The sequence below is a fragment of the Triticum aestivum genome, chromosome 2B (genome assembly GCF_018294505.1).
Source record: "Triticum aestivum cultivar Chinese Spring chromosome 2B, IWGSC CS RefSeq v2.1, whole genome shotgun sequence".
Lineage (NCBI taxonomy): Eukaryota > Viridiplantae > Streptophyta > Magnoliopsida > Poales > Poaceae > Triticum > Triticum aestivum.
The window spans coordinates 109,116,568-109,143,495 of record NC_057798.1 but is presented as its reverse complement, the minus strand read 5'-3'; the positions used below and the strand labels follow the sequence as shown (position 1 = coordinate 109,143,495).

At 45.7% G+C, this 26,928-nt stretch overlaps 1 long non-coding RNA gene across 1 annotated transcript; it reads left to right on the top strand.

The window, feature by feature from the left end:
- The first annotated feature begins 668 nt into the window (after window positions 1–668).
- On the top strand, window positions 669–6,122 carry LOC123043769 (uncharacterized). Its single transcript, XR_006419542.1, has 6 exons — window positions 669–3,596; window positions 3,695–3,754; window positions 4,370–4,480; window positions 4,658–4,728; window positions 4,860–4,938; window positions 5,019–6,122. It is a non-coding gene; the product is annotated as an uncharacterized lncRNA (long non-coding RNA).
- Window positions 6,123–26,928: the final 20,806 nt, after the last annotated feature.

The window sequence follows — 26,928 nt, the reverse complement described above, 5'->3', positions numbered from 1 at the left end:
CGGATTCCGACGATGGCGACGACGGAGCAGAGGAGGGAGACGAGGTCGCCGCAGTCGCTGCAGGGGCTTCGAGTTCCAGCACGAGGTGGCAGGAGGCGTAGGGGACGACGGCGGGGCTGTTGAGCATGTCGACGAGGTGAGGGAGGGTCGGTGGCCGCGTCGACGGCGAGCAGCAGCGACGAGCTCGAGCGACCGAGGTCGGGATCGAGCGTGAGGAGAGGGGAGATCTGGCAGGGGGCGGGAGCGAGCGTGGGGCGAGCGGGAGGCGGAATCGAGGAGGCGGGGGGGGGGGGGGGGCGCTGGCGATCTTATCCCCCGCGGCGCCGGCGAGGGGGGGTCCGGTGGCGACCGTGCCCTGTAGCGGCGCGGAACCGAGGAACAGGGAGAGGGTGCGGTGTGGGGAGATGGGCCGGCTGGGCCGACCAGGCCGGTGGCGGTCCAGGGAGGCAGGGGCTGCGGCCGGGTTGAGCTGGGCCGCCTGGTCCAGGGGGGCTTCCCCTTTTCTTCTTTTTTTTGTTTCTGTTTCTCTTTGTATTTCTTTCTTTTATTTATTTTCTTTTCTGTTTTAACTTATTTAAAATATTTATACATTTTATAAAACTGTGTCTTCTACACCATAATCATCTATGTAATATCTAGTACAACCCGAACAATTTTATTTTAAGGTTTGAAAACTTTTATTATTTACCAAATTTTGAATTTGAATTTGAATCGGTTTCGAGCTAACTCGAGATTAGCAACTATAATCGAGGTGACGTGGCATCACTAGCAGAGGATCACTGTAGCTTAATTACCCGGGCGTCACAATTAGGGTTGCATTTGTCAGTTGGTCGATGTCATGGAACACTTGTGCATTCCAAGAATAACAAACAAATATTCACGGGATTGCGACAATCAAAGGGTGTCAAACGCGCCGAAACCTCTTGGGGAGGTTGCAAGAACATGATTTGAAGATAAGGTTGTTAATCGGTTGCCCAACCGCAAGGATGCAGAGCTGATCCCGGACCTCATGGACGTGGCAGCAGCCAAAGAAGAGGTGGAAACAATATCCAAATGGATGGGGGCACCATAGCGAGTCAGGTTAGTCTAGAACAAGTTATGATAGGAAGTTCAGCTTCGTGTTGAGATGATCATGCAACCGCAGCCAGGCTAGAGGACAACATTGGCGCAACCGAGGTGTTATTGACCTGGTAGGTGAAGTAGCGGTGTGCACCTCAATTTGAGAACCATACTTCATCGATGAGGAAGAGCTTGTCCTGGCCACCCAACATATCAAGATCCTGCAACAAAGAATGAAGTGGAACAACTTCAGTGAACGACCAAGATTTATTGACTATAGAGGAGGGGGGTGAATAGGACATTGTAAAATTTCCAGCAAAAAAATAGAGTAAACGACATATAAGAAGAACTAGAACCAGTTCGGAGAATATAACTAAAGAAACAGAAGCAGAGCTAGACAAGAACAAGAGTAAAGACAAAATCAAAAGAGAGGAACAAGTATGAACTCACATGAACAAGTATAAACTAGCATGAACATAGCAAGAACAAGTGATACTTGAATAAGTAAAGGATTGCAGAGAAGACATCTGTTGTGGTTTCTTAAGTTCAAGTCGTCTTTGTCTGGAGAGGTTGAGCACCATGCACCAATGTCACTTAGGCTTGACCTAGTTCTTCTTGAGCAAGTTGCTCCAAACTCAAAGAATTACTCATGGTAGATCATGTGATGATATCTGAACCGTTATAAATTGGTTTGTGGCTGATCCACAATTCGGATGCTAACAAATTGAAACATAATTGTCATGGAAAACTATTTCACTCTTAATGAACCTAGTACCTATGGAAACTTCAAGGACCGAGTTCCCTTACTCACAATAAAGAATCTAAGAATAGTGACACACGTTTCACTTGGAAAACTACGATCAGGAGTACTCAACCACGCTGAATACTTGGACGTATTCAACAGAGGTCACCAAACGTTGATGTTTCATCTCGAAGAGAATTCAAAGGATTTTAAAGAAGTTTCACCGTCTATCCATGATATACAATCCCTCTTAATAGGATGATTTTCCCTATAGTCAAGAATAAGTTAAAGAAGAACCAGGAACAAAAAGCTCCACTAAGTCTTGTCACAACAAACCAAGTCTTCAATGTCTTCAATATTTTTAGGGGTCGACACCCTTTAGTTAAACCAATATCCTCTAGGACTATGCACCTATTTATAACCAATAAACACATTAGTCCCTTAATTGTTTGTCACTAATCATTAAAACCCACTAGGGGGCACTAGATGCTCTTTCACCCGATGCCAGCCATGTCAGTTAACCTATATCCATCTGATCTTGCATAATTGTAGAAAGAAAGGAATTTGGTTGGTATGGTGGGAGAATGTGGTAGGGTAAACAATGGTTCAAGAGCCACCCAATGATCCCGCCATATTAAGGTGTTGCATGATAGTCGACTCTACAATCGATCGCGAGGAGAAGTTGTTGCAGCTCTTTCAACATGAACGATGAGAGGTAGTATGGTTATTCTGCGGAGGAATATATAACTGATGAGTGGAGCAACCATATTTTCCATGGCAGGCTAGTGAGTAGAGGAATTTAAGTGCAAAAATTGACAATTTTTTGGCAGATGTGCAAGTTTTAATACTCGGACCACCTGATTCTCTTGGAAATAGACATTGTCCCAAGGTGACTAGGTATTGAGCTCCAGAGTATGCACTCATCTCTAGTCCAAAAGAAAGAATGCATGATCTTGTCAAATTGTTATATGACTAGATGAGAACTAGGCTGTAGCCTAGTGGCAAGGGAGCGCAGTGGCGTCTCCAGCAACCAGGGTTCGAGCCACGTCGGGGACGAATTTCTGGTTTCTCACAAGGGATGCTTTCTCCTATATCAATAAACCATAGGTGCTAGTGCCCATGAGTTTCATCTTTTTTTTTGGTTATATGACTAGATAGGTGATTAGGGAGGAGGATATCTAGAAACAGATAAATAAAACCCATTAACAGTCGTGCAATGTGCGCCCTCCCGCGACGTCCACGTCGGACTAGCTACCAAACAAAAAAAAGTTTGTTTTGTTGAGAAGAAACAGAGAAAGAGATTGGGAGCCTCCTCTCTCCGCAGGCAAGCCTCCTCTCCCGTGAGCCCTCTCTTGACCCGCGACTCCTCGCCGCCGCCGCCACTCACGCCGGCCGATTCCGGCGAGTCCCGACGGCAGGTGGCAGACTGACGACCTCCCCTTTCTCTGCTCCTTCCTCCCATCCCTCCAGATCCGGCCTCCCGTGCTCGCTGCCGACCCTCAGCCATTGCTAGGGTTTCGGGCGCGGCGTCCCCTCCATCGCCACTACCCCTCCCCTCCAGTCGACGCTGAGCGTGCACAACGTGGACGAGCTGATCGCGACGGAACCAGAGTCGCTCCAGGCCGGGGTCTGAGATGATGTCCAGCAGGCCGAGGGGTGGCCATGGGAGGAGCATCCCACAATGAAATCCATTTTCTCTTTGTGTGTGTGTGTTGGATTAGGATTTGGATCGAGGAAGGAGAGATGGTGTGGGGATGAGACGGTGGACAGAGGAAGAGGGCGGATCTGGATCCAGGTGACCACTCGTGTATTTGATCTGTTCGTTGAAATGATCTTGTCTCCTCTCATCTGCCATCTCTTCTCTCACTGACCCCGTCTCTCTCGTCTCTGCAGGTAGAGTGGCCAGAGGAGCAGGCCACCATCCCTCTTTACCTTCCACCCAACACCAACGTGGTGAGCTTCTCCTCTCCCCCATTTACCCCTAGATCTGAACATCAAGTGCAGTTTGTACGTTTTGGTTATACTCTATTTTAGTTTGTACACATCTCGTTTTGGTTAAACTCCTGTCTTAGATGCCATGGCTGAAACTAGAGCAAACTGTGTGTGCGTCACGTTTTGGTTCAGTTTTGGATGACTGAAACTAGGTAGAGCATACAGTGTGTGTGTGTGTGTGTGTGTGTGTGTGTGTGTGTCCATTGTATCATGACGAATTGACTTGTGCTAAAATTAGAAACGAAAAATGGTACACAGACATGTTAGTCTATTTAACCACCTTGTCAGATCAACTTGACACAATACTATTTGGATGGGTTTTAGTAATTGTGGTTATATACTCTATAAATTTATCCATCAACATGATTTCCCTATTTTTCCTGTCGTACATTTTACATATCTTTAGTCATAAAAATCAAATAGGGGCAAGACTGTTACAGAAAAATTACTTGCAAGCATATTGCGATTTACTTCTTTATATAGTATTTTGTAATGCATTTATCTGTATAATCTCCTGTGTTGGTCTGATGATGACCATCTGAGAATATGTGAAACTAATTTTTCTCTGTCCTGAAGGTTGTTGACTGCAGAATCTGTGGTGATCTACACTCTGTTGGTTCTTTCATTCAGAGGGTGCTAGAGCTGCACTTAACTTGCTAGCATCATCGCCTTGTTCTTCCTGGCAACGTAAGGACCACCAACTTCCATTTGGAACTCTAGCACAAGTTGAGTAAGGAAGCCATGAATATTTATTTGTTTGAGATGATCGCTAGTCAAACCAACACTCCTAAATCTGGGGCTACCAACCCCTTTTGTCTAAAAATAGTTATAAATTGTTAATGGGTGTTGTTGCCGCTGTTATAGGAGTGAGGATGGTGAGCCACAACACCACAAGGTTCTACAAATGGTTCTCAGAGGTTTGACGGCATAACATCGTGACTGGATTTTGAATCTTTCATTGCGCTGATTGGATTGGATTTGATGCGTATATTGTAGTGAGATGGATTGTTGACCGCTAAGTTGGTGTTTCCTCTTGTGTTGTGTGATGTGTGTGTTGTGCTTGTAGGCGCAGTCGAGCAAGTTTTGGTCAATGTTTCATGGCTCAATCAACGAATGGTGTTAAAACAGAAAATCTTGAAAGCAAGGTACTCTCAATTCATTCCTCTTTTGTTGCCGGTGCTTATATCCTTGTGGATATACACATTTAATATGACATATGGTGCAGATCTTAAATGATTCCTACCTCGAGCTTCCATCGAACACGACTTCGGTTGTTTCTTGGTTGTTCAAGTATGCTCGATGGTTCTTCATTGAGGGTTGAGATGGACCATGCACTGGTTACATCTTCTCCTATCTCTCCATGTTCTTAATTTTCTTATGCAATGAGTGCTGGATTTAGACAACAGTTTGCGCAGTCCATGCTTTTACATTGAAAATGAGAAGATGAAATGACGGGTTTGGACAGTGCTGGTGTTTCTTTTTTTTTTGGGCATTACATTACTAAAATGAACTATATTTACAATTGTTGAACTCCATAGCTAATAAGATGATTATTTATTTTTTTGAGCATCCGATATGGAACAATTTTACCATATGTGGCTGCTTTCGGGTTAGTAAGTTTTGTTCTTCATTATATTTTTCTTATTATTCTGAATGCCACCATGGACTCTTAGTTTCTTAGTAGTATATGCTTAATTTGCTTTACTGGAGACATGCAATTCCCTCAAACTGCAAGGAATGGTGTAATATAAGGAGAAAATCAGATCTGTCTCACACCTACCTTCAATAATAAGAGGCCTGATCCTAATCTGTTGTGCTACCATGTACAAACATTTACAAATTAGAGTCAAGGTTAGAATCTTGTTATAACCATTTATAAATTATGTGTACCTTGAACCCACATGCCATGGTACCATTTAATAACATGTACAAACCACCAAGGACTTTGCTAGATTTTTATATTTACATAGAACTAATATTGATCCAATCTCAATGCTCTTTTCCTTAAACTGAGTAGGTCATATAGATAGGAGTGAAGAATTATTTCTGAAGTGGTCTGTCATAGTTAATACACTCCAGCCCCAAAAATTGATGCTAGATGACACTGTTATTTCTGCGTGTAGCTCACTACTTGATTCACTTGTAGATAGAGCCATTCCTTGCATATGCCTTCTCCTCTATTGTGTGCTCAGTTTCTTTAAGTTCCGTAGACAAAAGAAAAACAAGTTCATTTTAATTACAATGGCTCTCGGTTGAAAGTTTTTGTTGGGGAACGTAGCAGAAATTTAAAAATTTCTACGCATCACCAAGATCAATCTATGGAGAGACTAGCAACGAGAGAGAGGGGAGTGCATCTTCATACCCTTCAAAATCACGATACGGAAGCATTACAAGAACGCGGATGAGGAAGTCGTACTCACGGCGATTCAAATCGCGGAAGATCCGCTCTAACACCGAACGGACGGCGCCTCCGCGTTCAACACACGTACAGCCCGGGGACGTCTCCTCCTTGATCCAGCAAGGGGAGAGGAAAAGTTGAGGGAGATCTCCGGCAGCACGACGGCGTGGTGGTGGAGCTTGCAGTTCTCCGGCAGGGCTTCGCCAAGCAGTACTGAGGAGGAGGAGGTGTTGGGGAGGGAGAGGGTTGCGCCAGGGGAAGGGGTTAAGCTCCCATGCGCCTCCCCACTATATATAGGGGTGGAGGGGGCTGGTTTCTTGCCCTCCAAGTCCATTGGGGCGTTGGCAAAGGTGGGAGGAAAGAAATCCCATCATTTCCTTCCCCACCGATTGTTATCCCCCCTTTTTAGGGATCTTGATCTTATCTCTTGGGGATATGATCTTGTTCCTTTTAAGGGGGATCTTGGTGCACCTTGACCAGGGGTGTGGGGCCTTGCCCCCAATACCCACGTTCATGTGAGTCCCCCATGCAGGCCCACTCCAGAACCTTCTAGAACCTTCCCGGTACAATACCGAAAAATCCCGAACATTTTCCGGTGGCCAAAATAGGACTTCCCATATATAAATCTTTACCTTCGGACCATTCCAGAACTCCTCGTGACGTCCGGGATCTTATCCGGGACTCCGAACAACCTTCGGTAACCACATACTATTTCCCATAACAACTCTAGCATCGCCGAACCTTAAGTGTGTAGACCCTACGAGTTCGGGAACCATGCAGACATGACCGAGACGTTCTCTGGTCAATAACCAACAGCGGGATCTGGATACCCATGTTGGCTCCCACATGTTCCACGATGATCTCATCGGATGAACCATGATGTCAAGGATTCAAGCAATCCCGTATGCAATTCCCTTTGTCAATCGGTATGTTACTTGCCTGAGATTCGATCGTTGGTATCCCAATACCTCGTTCAATCTCGTTACCGGCAAGTCATTTTACTCGTTCCGTAATGCATGATCCCGTGACTAACTACTTAGTCACATTGAGCTCATTATGATGATGCATTACCGAGTGGGCCCAGAGATACCTCTCCGTCACACGGAGTGACAAATCCCAGTCTCGATTCGTGCCAACCCAACAGACACTTTTGGAGATACCTGTAGTGCGTCTTTATAGCCATCCAGTTATGTTGTGACGTTTGGCACACCCAAAGCATTCCTACGGTATTCGGGAGTTGTGCAATCTCATTGTCTAAGGAAATGATACTTGACATTAGAAAAGCTCTTAGCAAACGAACTACACAATCTTGTGTTATGCTTAGGATTGGGTCTTGTCCATCACATCATTCTTCTAATGATGTGATCCTGTTATCAATGACATCTAATGTCCATGGTCAGGAAACCATAACCATCCATTGATCAACGAGCTAGTCAACTAGAGGCTCACTAGGGACATGTTGTGGTCTATGTATTCACACATGTATTACGGTTTCCAGTTAATACAATTATAGCATGAACAATAGACAATTATCATGAACAAGGAAATACAATAATAACCATTTTATTATTGCCTCTAGGGCATATTTCCAACAGTCTCCCACTTGCACTAGAGTCAATAATCTAGTTCACATCACTATGTGATTGTAATGAATTCAACACCCATGGGGTTTGATCATATCTCGCTTGTGAGAGAGGTTATTAGTCAGCGGGTCTGAACCTTTCAGATCAGTGTGTGTGTTACAAATATCTGTGTCAGCTTGTAGATGCAGCTACCACGCGCTATTTGGAGCTATTCCAAATGACTGTTCTACTATATGAAGCCGGTTTATTACTCAGAGTCATCCGGATTAGTGTCAAAGTTTGCATCGACGTAACACTTTACGACGAACTCTTTTACTACCTCCATAATCGAGAAAATTCCTTAGTCCACTAGTTACTAAGTTTAAGTTTGACCGCTGTCATGTGATCCATTCCTGAATCACGCTTGTACCCCTTGACTGACTCATGGCAAGGCACAGTTTAGGTGCGGTACACAGCATAGCATACTGTAGAGCCTACGTCTAAAGCATAGGGGACGACCTTCGTCCTTTCTCTCTCTTCTGCCGTGGTCAGGTCTTGAGTCTTACCCAATACTCACACCTTATAACACAGCCAAGAACTCCTTCTTTGCCGATCTATTTTGAACTCCTTCAAAATCTTGTCACGGTATGTATTCATTTGAAATTACTATTAAGCGTTTTTTATCTATCCTTATAGATCTTGATGTTCAATGTTCAAGTAGCTTAATCCAGGTTTTCCATTGAAAAACATTTTTCAAATAACCCTATATGCTTTCCAGAAACTCTACATCATTTCTGATCAACAATATGTCAACAACATATACTCATCAGAAATTCTATAGTGCTCCCACTCACTTCTTTGGAAATACAAGTTTCTCATAAACTTTGTATAAACCCAAAATCTTTGATCATCTCATCAAAGTGTATATTCCAACTCCAAGATGCTTACTCCTGTCCTTAGAAGGATTGCTGGAGCTTTGCATACTTGTTAGCATCTTATAGGATTGACAAAATTGTCGAGGAAACAATGTTTTGACGTCCTATCTACAAGATTTCATAAATAATGCAGTAACTCCTAATATAATTCCAACAGACTCTTAGCATCGCTACAAATGAGAAAGTCTCATCGCAGTCAACTCCTTGAACTTGTCGGAAACATCTTAACGACAAGTCGAGCTTTCTTAATGGTGATACTTACCATCATTGTCCGTCTTCCTTTTCAAATCCATCTGTACCCAACAGCCTTACGACCATCAAGTAGTTCTTCCAAAGTCTATACTTTGTTTTCATACATGGATCCTCTCTCGAATTTTATGGCCTCGAGCCATTTGTCGGAATTCGGGCCCACCATCACTTCTCCATAGCTCGTAGGTTCATTGTTGTCTAGCAACATGACCTCCAAGATGGGATTATCGTACCACTCTAAAGCAGTACGCGTCCTTGTCGTCCTACGAGGTTTGGTAATGACTTGATCCGAAGTTTCATGATCACTATCATCAATTTCCACTTCAATTGGTGTAGGTGCCACAGGAACAACTTCCTGTGCCCTGCTACACACTGGTTGAAGTGATGGTTCAATAACCTCATCAAGTCTCCACCATCCTCCCACTCAATTCTTTCGAGAGAAACTTTTCCTCTAGAAAAGGCACGTTTCTAGAAACAATTACTTTTGCTTCCGGATCTGAATTAGGAGGTATATCCAACTGTTTTGGGTGTCCTATGAAGATGTATTTATCCGCTATGGGTTCGAGCTTATCAGGATGAAACTTTTTCACATAAGCGTCGCAGCCCCAAACTTTCAAGAAACGACAGCCTAGGTTTCTCTAAACCAGAGTTCATACACTGTCATCTCAACGGAATTATGTGGTGCCCTATTTAAAGTGAATGCGGTTGTCTCTAATGCCTAACCCATGAACGATAGTGGTAATTCAATAAGAGACATCATGGTATGCACCATATCCAATAGGGTGCATCTATGATGTTCGGACACACCATCACACTATGGTGTTCCAGGCGGTATTAGTTGTGAAACAATTTCCACAAGGTCTTAATTGTGTACCAAACTCGTAACTCAGATATTCATCTCTATGATCATATCATAGACATTTTATCCTCTTGTCACGATGATCTTCAACTTCACTCTGAAATTACTTGAACCTTTCAATAATTCAGACTTGTGTTTCATGAAGTAAATATACTCAGCATCTACTCAAGTCATCTGTGAAGTAAGAACATAACAATATCCACTGCGTGCCTCGGCACTCATTGGACAGCACACATCAAAATGTATTACTTCCAACAAGTTGCTCTCTTGTTCCATCTTACTAAAAACGAGACTTTTCAGTCATCTTGCCCATGTGGTATGATTTGCATGTCTCAAGTGATTCAAAATCAAGTGAGTCCAAATGATCCATCTACATGGAGTTTCTTCATGCGCACATACCAATAGACATGGTTCGCATGTCTCAAACTTTTCAAAAACGAGTGAGTCCAAAGATCAATCAACATGGAGCTTCTTCATGTGTTTTATACCAATATGACTCAAATGGCAGTGCCACAAGCAGGTGGTACTATCATTACTATCTTATATCTTTTGGCATGAAAATGTGCATCACTACGATCGAGATTCAATAAACAATTTTTTTAGGTGCAAGACCATTGAAGGTATTATTCAAATAAATAGAGTAACCATTATTCTCCTTAAATGAATAACCGTATTGCGATAGACATAATCCAATCATGTCTATGCTCAACGCAAACACCAAATAACAATTATTTAGGTTTAACACCAATCTCGATGGTAGACGGAGCAGGCGATGCTTGATCACATCAACCTTGGAAACACTTCCAACACACATCGTCATCTCACCTTTAGCTAGTTTCCGTTTATTCCATAGCTTTTTTATTTTGAGTTACTAACACTTAGCAACCGAACCAGTATCTTAATACCCTGGTGCTACTAGGAGTACTCGTAAAGTACACATTTAATTCAATGTATATCCAATATACTTCTGTCAACCTTGCCAGCCTTCTCATCTACAAAGTATCTAGGGTAGTTCTGCTTCAGTGACCGTTCCCTCATTACAGAAGCACTTAGTCTCGGGTTTGGGTTCAACCCTGGGTTTCTTCACTGAAGCAGCAACTGATTTGCCGTTTCATGAAGTACCCCTTCTTGCCCTTGCCCTTCTTGAAACTAGTGGTTTCACTAACCATCAATAATTGATGCTCCTTCTTGATTTCTACTTTTACGGTGTCAAACATCGTGAATAGCTCAAGGATCATCATATCTATCCTTGGTATGTTATAGTTCATCACGAAGCTCTAGTAGCTTGGTGGCAGTGACTTTGGATAAACATCACTATCTTATCTGGAAGATTAACTCCCACTCGATTCAAGTGATTGTAATACTTAGACAATCTGAACACATGCTCAACGATTGAGCTTTTCTCCCTTGGTTTGCAGGCTTAAGAAGCTTTTCGAAGGTCTCACACCTCTTGACATGGGCACGAGTCTGAAATCCCAATTTCAGCCCTTGGAACATCTCATATGTTCCGTGACATTTCTAAAACGTCTTCAGCGCCTCAATTCTAAACCGTTTAATATTACTGAACTATCACGTAGTCATCAAAACGTGTATGTAAGATGTTCGCAACATCCACAAATGACACGCGAGGTTCAGCACACCGAGCGGTGTATTAAGGACATAAGCCTTCTGTGCAGCAATGAGGACAATCCTCATTATACGGACCCAGTCCGCATAATTGCTACTTCATCGTTCAACTAAATTTTCTCTAGGAACATATCTTAAAACAGTAGAACTAAAGCGCAAGCTCGACATAATTTGCAAAGACCTTTTGACTATGTTCAGGATAATTAAGTTCATCTAATGAACTCCCACTCAGATAAACATCCCTCTAGTCATCTAAGTGATACATGATCTGAGTCAACTAGGCCGTGTCCGATCATCACGTGAGACGGACTAGTCATCATCGGTGAACATCTTCATGTTGATCGTATCTACTATACGACTCATGCTCGACATTTCGGTCTCTTGTGTTCCGAGGCCATGTCTGTACATGCTAGGCTCGTCAAGTCAACCTAAGTGTTTCGCGTGTGTAAATCTGGCTTACACCCGTTGTATGTGAACGTTAGAATCTATCACACCCGATCATCACGTAGTGCTTCGAAGCAACGATCTTTCGCAACGGTGCACAGTTAGGGGGAACACTTTATTGAAATTATTATGAGGGGTCATCTTATTTACTACTGTCGTTCTAAGCAAATAAGATGCATAAACATGATAAACATCACATGTAATCAAATAGTGACATGATATGACCAATATCATTTTGCTCCTTTTGATCTCCATCTTCGGGGCTCCATGATCATCATCGTCATCGACATGACACCATGATCTCCATCATCATGATCTCCATCATCGTGTCTCCATGAAGTTGTCTCGCCAACTTATTACTTCCACTACTATGCCTAACGGTTTAGCAATGAAGTAAAGTAATTACATGGCGTTATTCAGTAACACGCAGGTCATACAATAAATAAAGACAACTCCTATGGCTCCTGCCGGTTGTCATACTCATCGACATGCAAGTCGTGATTCCTATTACAAGAATATGATCAATCTCATACATCACACATATTTCATTCATCACATCCTTCTTGGCCATATCACATCACACGACATATGCTGCAAAAACAAGTTAGACGTCCTCTAATTGTTGTTGCAATTTTTTTTACGTGGCTGCTATAGGTTTCTAGCAAGAACGTTTCTTACCTACGCCAAAAACCACAACGTGATATGCCAATTGCTATTTACCCTTCATAAGGACCCTTTTCATCGAATCCGATCCGACTAAAGTGGGAGAGACAGACACCCGCTAGCCACCTTATGCAACAAGTGCATGCCAGTCGGTGAAACCTGTCTCACGTAAGTGTACGTGTAAGGTCGGTCCGGGCCGCTTCATCCCACAATACCGTCGAAACAAGATAGGACTAGTAACGGTAAGCATATTGAACAAAACCAATGCCCACAACTACTTGTGTTCTACTCGTGCATAGAATCTACGCAATAGACCTAGCTCATGATGCCACTGTTGGGGAACGTAGCAGAAATTCAAAACTTTCTACGCACCACCAAGATCAATCTATGGAGAGACTAGCAACGAGAGAGAGGGGAGTGCATCTTCATACCCTTGAAGATCACGATGCGGAAGCGTTACAAGAATGCGGATGAGGGAGTCGTACTCGCGGCGATTCAAATCGCAGAAGATCCGATCTAACGCCGAACGGACGGTGTCTCCGCGTTCAACACACGTACATCCCGGGGACGTCTCCTCCTTCTTGATCCAGCAAGGGGAGAGGAGAAGTTGAGGGAGATCTCTGGCAGCACGACGGCGTGGTGGTGGAGCTTGCAGTTCTCCGGCAGGGCTTCGCCAAGCACTACTGAGGAGGAGGAAGTGTTGGGGAGGGAGAGGGCTGCGCTAGGGGAAGGGGTTAAGCTCCCATGCGCCTCCCCACTATATATAGGGGTGGAGGGGGCTGGTTTCTTGCCCTCCAAGTCCATTGGGGCGTTGGCAAAGGTGGGAGGAAAGAAATCCCATCATTTCCTTCCCCACCGATTGTTATCCCCCCTTTTTAGGGATCTTGATCTTATCCCTTCGGGATATAATCTTGTTCCTTCTAAGGGGGGATCTTGGTGCGCCTTGACCAGGGGTGTGGGGCCTTGCCCCCACTACCCACGTTCATTGGGTCCCACCATGAGATGGGCCCCACTCTGGAACCTTCTAGAACCTTCCCGGTACAATACCGAAAAATCCCGAACATTTTCTGGTGGCCAAAACAGGACTTCCCATATATAAATCTTTACCTCCGGACCATTCCGGAACTCCTCGTGACGTCCGGGATCTCATCCGGGACTCTGAACAACCTTCGGTAACCACATACTATTTCCCATAACAACTCTAGCATCGCCGAACCTTAAGTGTGTAGACCCTACGGGTTCGGGAACCATGCAGACATGACCGAGATGTTCTCTGGTCAATAACCAACAGCGGGATCTGGATAGCCATGTTGGCTCCCACATGTTCCACGATGATCTCATCAGATGAACCACGATGTCAAGGATTCAAGCAATCCCGTATGCAATTCCCTTTGTCAATCGGTATGTTACTTGCCCGAGATTCGATCGTCGGTATCCCAATACCTCGTTCAATCTCGTTACCGGCAAGTCACTTTACTCGTTACGTAATGCATGATCCCGTGACTAACTACTTATGAATTTTGATTTTGCTAACCACATGTCCCATGCGGTATCCCGTGACTAACTACTTAGTCACATTGAGCTCATTATGATGATGCATTACCGAGTGGGCCCAGAGATACCTCTCCGTCACACGGAGTGACAAATCCCAGTCTCGATTCGTGCCAACCCAACAGACACTTTCGAAGATACCCGTAGTGCACCTTTATAGCCATCCAGTTACGTTGTGACGTTTGGCACACCCAAAGCATTCCTATGGTATCCGGGAATTGCACAATCTCATGGTCTAAGGAAATGATACTTGACATTAGAAAAGCTCTTAGCAAACGAACTACACGATCTTGTGCTATGCTTAGGATTGGGTCTTATCAATGACATCTAATGTCCATGGTCAGGAAACCATAACCATCTATTGATCAACGAGCTAGTCAACTAAAGGCTCAGTAGGGACATGTTGTGGTCTATGTATTCACACCAGAGCTCCGACGCGCGTCGCCGTCCTCGGCGCCCCCCCCCCCACCAGAGCTCCACCCCCCCATCGCCCCACTACCCCGATCCCCTCGCCCTTCTCCCCCGTGCGCACGTCGCCGCCTGGACCGCGCCTCCGCCTCGACCTCCCCGTCGTCGAAACCCCCCTCGCCACGACGCCCTCCCGTCGCCTTGCCGCACTCGTCCCCGACGACTCGGACACCGCCCCTTCGTCGTCCTCCTCCCCGAGCCCACTGCCACGAACCCTACGCCGCCCCTGTGAGCTTCCCCCTCCTCTGTTCCTCGCGCTCACGCCATGGCCTCCCCCCCCCCCCGCGTCTCTGCTGACGCCGCCGTGGCCTCGCCGCGCCCGGCGTGCCCCGCGCCTATTGGTGCCCGCCCTGCTCGCCCCACTGCGCTGCGCTGTTGCTGCCGCCTCTCCCCGCTCGGCTTACGAGCCGCCGTCGATGCTCGTCGCCGCTTCACTGCTGCTGCCTAATGCTATTGCTGCTCAGCGCCGCAGCCCCTGCTCGCCTGCTGCCGCCGCAGGGTGCCGATGGAGCGCCGTGGCCACCGGCCTCCCCCTGCTCCGGCACTGCGCCGGTTCTGCCCGCCCATGGGCGTGTGCCCATTCGGGTGGCGCCCGTCGCCTACACGCCCGACCCGATAGGCCTATGGGCCATTGACAAGGGCCCCACCGCCCCAGAACGTTTTAATTAAAAAAAAGAAGAAAAGAATTAAATAATAATAATAATAAAATTAATTAATTAATTAATTAAGGAATTAATTAAGTTAATTAATTATAATTAGGTTAACCTAATCACTAATTAACCTAATTAACTGTTAGTTAATTAAAACAGTGTATGACATGCGGGACCCACACGTCAGATTGACTCAGTCAACACTCTGTTGACTGCTGACGTCAGCATGACATCATGCTGATGTCATTAATTTATTTTCGAATTAATTTAAATAATTAACTAAATACCAGAAATTAATAAAATCTTTAGAAAATCATATCTTTTAATCCGTAACTCGGATTAAAATATTTTCAACATGAAAGTTGCTCAGAACGACGAGACGATTCCGGATATGCAGTCCGTTCGTCCGCCACACACCCCTAACCTATCAAACTCGCAACTTTCCCCCTCCGGCTCCTCTGCCCGAAAACGCGAAACCCCGGGAATACTTTCCCGGATGTTTCCCCCCTTCGTCGGTATCACCTACTACCGCGATTGGGCACACCTAACATCGTTACTTGTCATGTCATGCATCGATGTGCATTTGTTTGCATTGTATTCATTGTTTCTTCCCCCTCTTCTCTCCGGTAGACTACGAGACCGACGCTGCTGCTGCCCAGTTCGACTACGGAGTTGACGACCCCTCCTTCTTGCCAGAGCAACCAGGCAAGCCCCCCCCCTTGATCACCAGATATCGCCTATTCTCTTTTATACTGCTTGCATTAGAGTAGTGTAGCCTGTTACTGCTTTCCGTTGATCCTATTCTGATGCATAGCCTGACATTGTTGCTACATCTGTTGATACCTTACCTGCAATCCTAAATGCTTAGTATAGGATGCTAGTTTATCATCATTGGCCCTACATTCTTGTCAGTCTGCCTTGCTATACTATCGGGCCGTGATCACTTGGGAGGTGATCATGGGTATATACTATACATACATACATACTATATAGATGGTGACTGAAGTCGGGTCCGCTCGAAGAGTACCCGCGAGTGATTCACGGATTGGGGGCTGAAAGGACCTTTGTCCCGACGGCCCTCTGTGTGGATCTTTGTGGCGGAGCGACAGGGCAGGTTGAGACCGCCTAGGAGAGAGGTGGGCCTGGCCCTGTTCGGCGTTCGCGGATACTTAACACGCTTAACGAGATCTTGGTATTTGATCTGAGTTGGCTACGAGCTTATACGCACTAACCATCTACGTGGGAGTAGTTATGGGTATCCCGGCGTCGTGGTATCAGCCGAAGCACTTCAGACGTCAGCGATGGAGCGGCGCGCGCCAGATTGGACTGGAACGCCTGCTAGGCTAGGTCTGCTTCCGGCCGCCCTCGCAACGTGCAGGTGTGCTATGGGCGATGGGCCCAGACCCCTGTGCGCTTAGGTTTAGACCGGCGTGCTGGCCTCTCTGTTTTGCCTAGGTGGGGCTGCGACTTGTTGATCTTCCGCGTCCGGGCATGACCCAGGAAAGTGTGTCCGGCCAAATGGGATCAAGCGTGCTGGGTAAGTTGGTGCACCCCTGCAGGGAAGTTAATCTATTTGAATAGCCGTGATCTTCGGTAATAGGACGACTTGGAGTTGTACCTCGACCTTATGATAACTAGAACCGGATACTTAATAAAACACACCCTTCCAAGTGCCAGATACAACCCGGTGATCGCTCTCTAACAGGGCGACGAGGAGAGGATCGCCGGGTAGGATTATGCTATGCGATGCTACTGGAGAGGTTACTTGGAGATGCTACTTGAAGATGCTACATGGAGGACTTCAATCTACTCTCTTCTACATGCTGCAAGACGGAGGCTGCCAGAAGCGTAGTCTTCGATAAGACTAGCTATCCCCCTCTTATTCTGGCATTCTGCAGTTCAGTCCACTGATATGGCCCTTTACACATATACCCATGCATATGTAGTGTAGTTCCTTGCTTGCGAGTACTTTGGATGAGTACTCACGGTTGCTTTCTCCCCCCTTTTTTCCCCCTTTCCTTTCTTTCTGGTTGTCGCAACCAGATGTTGGAGTCCAGGAGCCAGACGCTACCGTCGACGACGACCCCTACTACACCGGAGGTGCCTACTACTACGTGCTGCCCGCTGACGACGACCAGGAGTAGTTTAGGAGGATCCCAGGCAGGAGGCCTGCGCCTCTTTCGATCTGTATCCCAGTTTGTGCTAGCCTTCTTAAGGCAAACTTGTTTAACTTATGTCTGTACTCAGATATTGTTGCTTCCGCTGACTCGTCTATGATCGAGCACTTGTATTCGAGCCCTCGAGGCCCCTGGCTTGTATTATGATGCTTGTATGACTTTTTATGTTTTAGAGTTGTGTTGTGATCTCTTCCCGTGAGTTCCTGATCTTGATCGTACACGTTTGCGTGCATGATTAGTGTACGATTGAATCGGGGCCGTCACAAGTTGGTATCAGAGCCGACTGCCTGTAGGAATCCCCTTTCCAACTCCTTGGCCGAAGTTGAGTCTAGTCATTGCAAAACTTTTACTAACTTGGCTGTGTGCCTTACGGGCCCACGTCGCCATTGGGTGGTATTAGGATCTTTTACTCCTCGTCTATACTCTGGGACTCTGATCTCTCTTCTATTCGGGTTAAATGATTTTCTAAAATCTAACTTTAGGTTCTCGAAAACGCTTTCTCCCGGAGAGCCCCTTCAGTCTAGATGATCGCCGACTGCAGATGAAGATTTCAAAGTTACTTTCCGATACTCTTTCGGGACTGCCCATTGCTTTTGCAATTCACTACCACCGAAATATCCCTATGAATAAATTCATACACCGTTCTTACTTAGTCCCCAGTTGTTCTTTTATTACAAGACGCCCCGAAATACTCGTTGTTGTTCTTAGAATACTTATGCCTACTGCCTTGCAGTTCCTTACCACCTGAATACCCATACGGATAATTTCTCGCACTTATCCAGTATCCGCTCATCCCCAGTTGATTCATGTATTTCACAAAAGTCTTCGAAATGCCATTCGATCTTCCGAAAATCCCGAGCAGCCTATTGCTCTTGAAATTCTTGCTTGCTTGCATTATGGTTAATCCCATAAGTCTCGTAATCAGATTGACATCCCTTGTCATTATCATTTGGGTCTGTTGATTCGATATGTTGTGAATGCTCGCAATCCTCAATCAGGTCCTAGAATTCATCCCTCCGGCTCAGACGTCATTTTGGACATGAGCTGGTTATCAACCAATTAAATTGCCGTCGGTTGTATCCCTAAGTCTATTCAACTATTCTATCCTTAACCAGAGCATTTGCTTCTGATCCCTTGAATTGGAAATCATAAATCCTTTGCGATTGAGCTTTGAATTAGTCAATTGTTCTATCATATGATATCCTTGCATTCTTTCTTCTTCTGGTTGAGTACCGATGCTCACATCAGATCCCTTATGGACCACCAGATCCTTTGTTGGATTTTATCTGACAACGCCCTTCATATTCAATAACCTTGTGAGCCTTTTCTCGGGTACATAATGCCTTTGGTAAAATGTATCCTCTGCTTTCTCAACCTTGCTCTGCCTTCGAGTTTGAGCTAATTACTCCTAAAGATTGTGGTATATGTTTCTAAGATGCTCCGATGGGTTGAACATATACCTTCCTTAATTTTTGTGAACCCAAAAGTCTTCATGGGTCATAACCTTCTGGTAATCCGTCAGTTAAACTTTCAAACTCTAAACATTCTTAACTGAGAGAAGTGAATGGAAGGTTATGCATTATGGAAGTGGGAGTCGACCTTGAACTTGTGTTCATGCCCATGGACACGATGTAGATCTTATCATTAAAGCTTCTCTTAAATAAATTATTCCTTTGGTATAAGTTCATCTTATATCTAGGATCTGGCCTGTTGCAACCGTGGTTCCGACCATGATTGTTCTTCTTTGATCTCATTTCTCGGACAAGTTAAAACAATTGTCTTCTATGGATCAATACACTAGTCCAACCTTTACTTTGATCTTGTGTCGAGTATTACCCCCCTGGCATCTCGAGATTATCATGGAACTGCATAACTTTTTATGAGTTCTTCATCAAATGCTACCTTCCCACTGATTCCAATTTTTCGCGGGCTCTGAGTTATTGAACACTCAAAGACACCGATAACTGAACCGAGTCCGCCCTACGGTTCAACAACTCTTCAGTAAGCTTCTATAAGTACGAGTTTGTACCCGATCACGCCATTCCTAGCCTGTTTGGCTATATCATTGTCGTGACGATTCTAACGGTGCTACCTGGTCCTTATTCTCGGAGCACCAATTTTCGACGATGAACTAACCTTACGTCGATTTTCATCGTCATACCCTTTCACCTTAAACAACAAGCTTGAGTTCGAGTTTGTGTCGTAACTGTGGTTCCAATAACCTCTTGCTTCATCATTCCTTTGACTTGATGTCGTCGCTGATTGACTACATCTGCATGAAATCTCTCGACAATTGTGTCGTGATCATCATCAACCTTATGAGCTCTTCCAGGAATTCAATTGAATTCATGATGGGTAATACCATCCTTGCCCCTCGATGATTCATGTTCTCATCGACCACTTTATTGCCTTTCGTTCAACACAACTTGTTCGTGTTTTGTGTAAACCTTGAGATCACTGCTACCCAGCAGTTGATCTTCCTTACCTCGGAAGTATTACCATCTCTTTTTGTCAAGAATGTGGTGAGAATTTCACCACCTCTTAATAATTCTTGATATCATAATACTACTTGCCATCTTCGTTCATTCCTTGGTCCCCGTATTGTTTTCAACTGGAATACCGACAATGGAGCTATGACGTGTGAATTCAAAACTTCTAGCAACCCTATTGCTTTGAAGTGAATGGGCGATAGTTCATTCTAAGTCCTTCGCTAATTGAATCACCATTCTGACATTGGTCGTGCAACCCAACCCATATTTCGGGCGCACCTTTCAACCAATGTTTAATTGTGTATGTTTTCCTCGAGCATACTTCCTTATATCATTTGATCTGACAAATGTTATCTCCTTGTTCACTTAATGGTGGAAATCCATCTTTTGGGAATCTCGGTGAATTGCCGTTGAGTTCACCAGACACCTCCTTGTCCTCTCCTTGGGTTAGTGATGAACTCTTGTTAACGGAAGTCACTTCATAGTTCATTTCCCGAGAATCTTACAGTGTCATCCCGTCAATTGGTGTTGCACCTTTCTTCTCAGGCATCCTGAGCCTGAGGTATCCTGACACCAATCATACCTGAATCTCCGTCAGATATGATGGTTAGGACAACTTTCCAAGAGTTATGATATTGATCCTTTGATGACCCGGTAACATGATGTCATGCCTAGCACCCCCCCTCCCCGGCAGGAGGACCTATCATTATAGATTCCTTTTCAGCAAGGTTATCCATTCACCCATGAGGAAATTGTAAGACTTATTCTACAAGTTATTCCTGATGGATCCTTCGTGTTTCCAGAGTCTGATCTTCACATGAAGACCATGTCAATGCTATCTCGGAGCATGTCTATGGTACTCCAATTTTCAACAAGAACATTTGAAACCCAATGTTAAATGTTTCCTGCCCAATTATCCAAACACCGTTGAATGGGTAATGTCATAAAAATTTCTCTTCCCTTTCCTAAAGGGGTTTTCTATGCTATATCCCGTCATGAATATCATGCGTTGCTTGCCCTTGGGAAGGATATACCCCCTAATATATGTGTTTAAACACATTTTCCTTTTCATTGTTCTGTTTAATCTGATAATCTTATTTTCCTTTCCATTGGTTGGTTTAACCTTTCTTGAAGTCTATATAAACTAAGCAGTATTATTCTCCTGCTTATGTAAACACCTCGGTGTACAACTCTGTCAGTAAGACCCTGTTACTATTGTTGATGACATTTCAGTAACCACCGATGGACGAGAACTTTGCCTATTGGTCCGCCTCGTTTCAACGAGCAGGAAAATGGTTCTCCTTGTCCCTCGCCTTGGTACCGATGTAGTTGCTGACATATAACTGACAGTCTAACCTCTGACATGCCTTACTTGCATGATCGTGCAAGACATCACCGCCTTCCTACTTTTAACCCACATGGTGGGCCCATAACCCACAGTTCCACAGGATCGAAACCTGACTCTCCTGTACAACCTGATGTCAAAGTTATTCCTCATGCTTGACTTTGTATGTAATTCACGGGCCACTTGCATGTTGATCTATTCTGGTATCGGACACAATACTTAGTCCCGTTGCTCTGAACCCCTTTCGCACTCTGCTTCAGGCAATGAATGATTGCCTATCCGCTTGAAACTTCTTATTACACCGTCTTACTTTGCTCTCGATGTGTGTCATTTGATCAACTCGAGAGATACTCATATGTTCATTCTTGGGATACCCCCAGATGAATTTCCCTTATAACATCCTATCATTGTAGAGCTGCCCCGTACCTATTCGTAAGTATGATGAAGTTCCCCGAAGAAAGGACGACAACTTCATCATGATGCTTTGGAATAAAGAATTGAAGACATCAACGAAAGGGATTAACTTCTGCGAGAAGATCCATTAGAATAACCAGAACTTTCCCCCTTACTCCCCTCTTAAATCTCGGGACGAGATTTCTTGTAGTGGAGGAGAATTGTGATGCCCGGATAAGCAAGCTACAGTAACCTCTGCTAATGACGCCATGTCACCTCCGTTACTGTCGCTAATCTCGCGTTAGTTCAAAACAATTCGAATTTAAATTTGAATTTTTGGCAAACAAACAAAGTTTTCAAACTTTAAAACAAAATGTTCGGACCGTGTCAAATGTTGCATAGATAATTATGGTGAAGTAAACACATTTTTAGAAAATGCATAAATAATTTAAATTGAATAAAACAGAAAGGAAAATAAATAAAAAAGAAACAAGTGAAAGGAAAACAAAAAAAAACAAAAACAAAAACAAAAACAAAAGGGAAACGCAACCCCCACTGGGCCAGACGGCCCAGCCGGCCAGGCCACCAACCGGCCCAACTGGGCAAAGGCCCAGCCGCCCCCCCATTCCCCATATCCCCCACGACCCAAACCCTAACCCCACCCCGTCACCCACTCGCCCCCTCCCCCCAGTCGCTCTCCCCCCTCCTCCCCGATCCAGATCGGATCGAGGGGAACGGCCCCCCCGACGACATCGCCCCGACGCACGTCGCTGTCCTCGGCGCCCCCCCCACCGGAGCTCCATCCCCCCATCGCCCCACTACCCCGATCCCCTCGCCCCTCCCCCGCGTGCACGTCGCCGCCTGGACCGCGCCTCCGCCTCGACCTCCCCGTCGCCGAAACCCCCCTCGCCGCGACGCCCTCCCGTCGCCTCGCCGCACTCGTCCCCGACGACTCGGACACCGCCCCTTCGTCGTCCTCCTCCCCGAGCTCACTGCCACGAACCCTACGCCGCCCCTGTGAGCTTCCCCCTCCTCTCTTCCTCGCGCTCACGCCATGGCCCCCCCCCGCGTCTCTGCTGACGCCGCCGTGGCCTCGCCGCGCCCGGCGTGCCCCGCGCCTATTGGTGCCCGCCCTGCTTGCCCCACTATGCTGCGCTGTTGCTGCCGCCTCTCCCCGCTCGGCTTACGAGCCACCGTCGATGCTCGTCGCCGCTTCACTGCTGCTGCCTAATGCTACTGCTGCTCAGCGCTGCAGCCCCTGCTCGCCTGCTGCCGCCGCAGGGTGCCGATGGAGCGCCGTGGCCACCGGCCTCCCCCTGCTCCGGCACTGCGCCGGTTTTGCCCGCCCATGGGCGTGTGCCCATTCGGGTGGCGCCCGTCGCGTGCACGCCCGACCCGATAGGCCTATGGGCCATTGACAAGGGCCCCCACCGCCCCAGAACGTTTTAATTAAAAAAGAAGAAGAAAAGAATTAAATAATAATAATAATAAAATTAATTAATTAATTAATTAAGGAATTAATTAAGTTAATTAATTATAATTAGGTTAACCTAATCACTAATTAACCTAATTAACTGTTAGTTAATTAAAACAGTGTATGACATGCGGGACCCACACGTCAGATTGACTCAGTCAACACTCTGTTGACTGCTGACGTCAGCATGACATCATGCTGATGTCATTAATTTATTTTCGAATTAATTAAATAATTAATTAAATACCAGAAATTAATAAAATCTTTAGAAAATCATATCTTTTAATCCGTAACTCGGATTAAAATATTTTCAACATGAAAGTTGCTCAGAACGACGAGACGATTCCGGATACGCAGTCTGTTCGTCCGCCGCACACCCCTAACCTATCGAACCCGCAACTTTCCCCCTCCGGCTCCTCTGCCCGAAAACACGAAACACCGGGGATATTTTCCCGGATGTTTCCCCCCTTCGTCGGTATCACCTACTACCGCGATTGGGCACACCTAGCATCGTTACTTGTCATGTCATGCATCGATATGCATTTGTTTGCATTGTATTCATTGTTTCTTCCCCCTCTTCTCTCCGGTAGACTACGAGACCGACGCTGCTGCTGCCCAGTTCGACTACGGAGTTGACGACCCCTCTCTCTTGCCAGAGCAACCAGGCAAGCCCCCCCCTTGATCACCAGATATCGCCTATTCTCTCTATACTGCTTGCATTAGAGTAGTGTAGCCTGTTACTGCTTTCCGTTGATCCTATTCTGATGCATAGCCTGACATTGTTGCTACATCTGTTGATACCTTACCTGCAATCCTAAATGCTTAGTATAGGATGCTAGTTTATCATCATTGGCCCTACATTCTTGTCAGTCTGCCTTGCTATACTATTGGGCCGTGATCACTCGGGAGGTGATCACGGGTATATACTATACATACATACATACTATACAGATGGTGACTAAAGTCGGGTCAGCTCGAAGAGTACCCACGAGTGATTCACGGATTGGGGGCTGAAAGGACCTTTGTCCCGACGGCCCTCTGTGTGGATCTTTGTGGCGGAGCGACAGGGCAGGTTGAGACCGCCTAGGAGAGAGGTGGGCCTGGCCCTGTTCGGCGTTCGCGGATACTTAACACGCTTAACGAGATCTTGGTATTTGATCTGAGTTGGCTACGAGCTTATACGCACTAACCATCTACGCGGGAGTAGTTATGGGTATCCCGACGTCGTGGTATCAGCCGAAGCACTTCAGACGTCAGCGATGGAGCGGCGCGCGCCGAATTGGACTGGAACGCCTGCTAGGCTAGGTCTGCTTCCGGCCGCCCTCGCAACGTGCAGGTGTGCTATGGGCGATGGGCCCAGACCCCTGTGCGCTTAGGTTTAGACCGGCGTGCTGGCCTCTCTGTTTTGCCTAGGTGGGGCTGCGACTTGTTGATCTTCCGCGTCCGGGCATGACCCAGGAAAGTGTGTCCGGCCAAATGGGATCAAGCGTGCTGGGTAAGTTGGTGCACCCCTGCAGGGAAGTTAATCTATTTGAATAGCCGTGATCTTCGGTAATAGGACGACTTGGAGTTGTACCTCGACCTTATGATAACTAGAACCGGATACTTAATAAAACACACCCTTCCAAGTGCCAGATACAACCCGGTGATCGCTCTCTAACAGGGCGACGAGGAGAGGATCGCCGGGTAGGATTATGCTATGCGATGCTACTGGAGAGGTTACTTGGAGATGCTACTTGAAGATGCTACATGGAGGACTTCAATCTACTCTCTTCTACATGCTGCAAGACGGAGGCTGCCAGAAGCGTAGTCTTCGATAAGACTAGCTATCCCCCTCTTATTCTGGCATTCTGCAGTTCAGTCCACTGATATGGCCCTTTACACATATACCCATGCATATGTAGTGTAGTTCCTTGCTTGCGAGTACTTTGGATGAGTACTCACGGTTGCTTTCTCCCCCTTTTTCCCCTTTCCCTTCTTACCTGGTTGTCGCAACCAGATGCTGGAGTCCAGGAGCCAGACGCCACCGTCGACGACGACCCCTACTACACCGGAGGTGCCTACTACTACGTGCAGCCCGCTGACGACGACCAGGAGTAGTTTAGGAGGATCCCAGGCAGGAGGCCTGCGCCTCTTTGGATCTGTATCCCAGTTTGTGCTAGCCTTCTTAAGGCAAACTTGTTTAACTTATGTCTGTACTCAGATATTGTTGCTTCCGCTGACTCGTCTATGATCGAGCACTTGTATTCGAGCCCTCGAGGCCCCTGGCTTGTATTATGATGCTTGTATGACTTTTTATGTTTTAGAGTTGTGTTGTGATCTCTTCCCGTGAGTCCCTGATCTTGATCGTACACGTTTGCGTACATGATTAGTGTACGATTGAATCGGGGGCGTCACATATGATCCAGTTCCAAGCTTTGATCTCTTACAACTATTATAAACAAAGCATCATGGGATTAGTTTTTTTTCTAAATCAGAAGTGAAAAATACACTTCAAAGTTTTGTCGCTTCATAAATGTTGATCTAAGCTTTTACCCTCACATGTACTTTGTTAGGTGACACATGCGCCTTCATTTCAAGTGCAAGCTGCCTCTCTCACTGTGCATTGTCTCTAGACGCACCACCGTCGGCCGCAGCTGCCGACTATAGATATGATCCATGTGTCGTGTTTAGTCCCTCTGTAAGACTTGATATGCCTGCGTTTTGATGATCCGACAGACTCTGCCTCTCTTTTGGAGATCACCCACCTTTTGGAAGATGTTCATCTTTGATTTCAACTGCTGGAGGTGTCTCATGTACTTCTTTTAATATAGACCCGCTAGCTTGCTCTACTAGCTATGTTTTATGGCTGAACACTTCGCTACTGCAGTTCTGTTAAGTGTATTCCTTTTTAGCAACTGGTGCTCATTTGGACTGCACACAGACGTTAACAAATAATACAGCAAGATTAGTATGCCCTGTCAAGCAGAGGAGGTCAGTTTACATTGTTGAGTGGAAACTATGATTGTTTTAGTATAAATAGGAGAGTGGAAGGGGCACCTCCCACCTGGCACCGCACCAAGTTCCTCTCAAGAGGCGCCCCACGGGGGCGCCCCAACCCCTAGTATAGTGGTAACTAGAACTGGCCTCCCACCTTTGGAGAGCATGTTACTATTCATCCAAGAAATATTGGTCAGGCTTAATAATGATAGGCCAGAAAGCTGAAGCCGGTAGTTTGAATGGAGAGAGAGTTAAACCGAGGTAGGTCAGGGGCAATGAGATGGATGTGCCAAGCAGTTCAACAAGTAAAGAGACTTGCTTATCTTTGAGGATGGGGACAAACATGATTTTGTGGAAGTTGATACATAGCTAGTCAGATTGCACCGTTGAAGTCATCTTGGAGGTGCTTCAAGTGGAGGGATGTGCCAATATCCATTTTGGTGAGCATGAAGGTCTAATATGTGTACTGGATTCTAGTGCGTGGTAAATCAACATAGGTTGGGTAGCATGTAAATCCCAATTTAGATGCAAGGCGGTAGGCCGCAACAAGATACGAGCTAATGTGATGAATATGTAGGCAAACAAAGGATCGCCTCGTTGAATCCCATTTATATGTTCTATCCATGGACATGTGGATTCCATTGAGATGATGTTTTGCTAGTTCCCAATATATCCTAGACACATGCACACCATTGTGAAACCCATGCCGGTAATAGGAGTGAGGAGTGAATCCAAACTAACAAGGTCAAAAAAACCTTTCTAAAGTTGAGCTGATTATGATTTCTTAGCCTTCATCCTATTGGAAGCACTTAAGGTGATCAATAGCATAAACAAAATTCATAAACCTCCTAGACGTGAATTTAGTTTCATCAC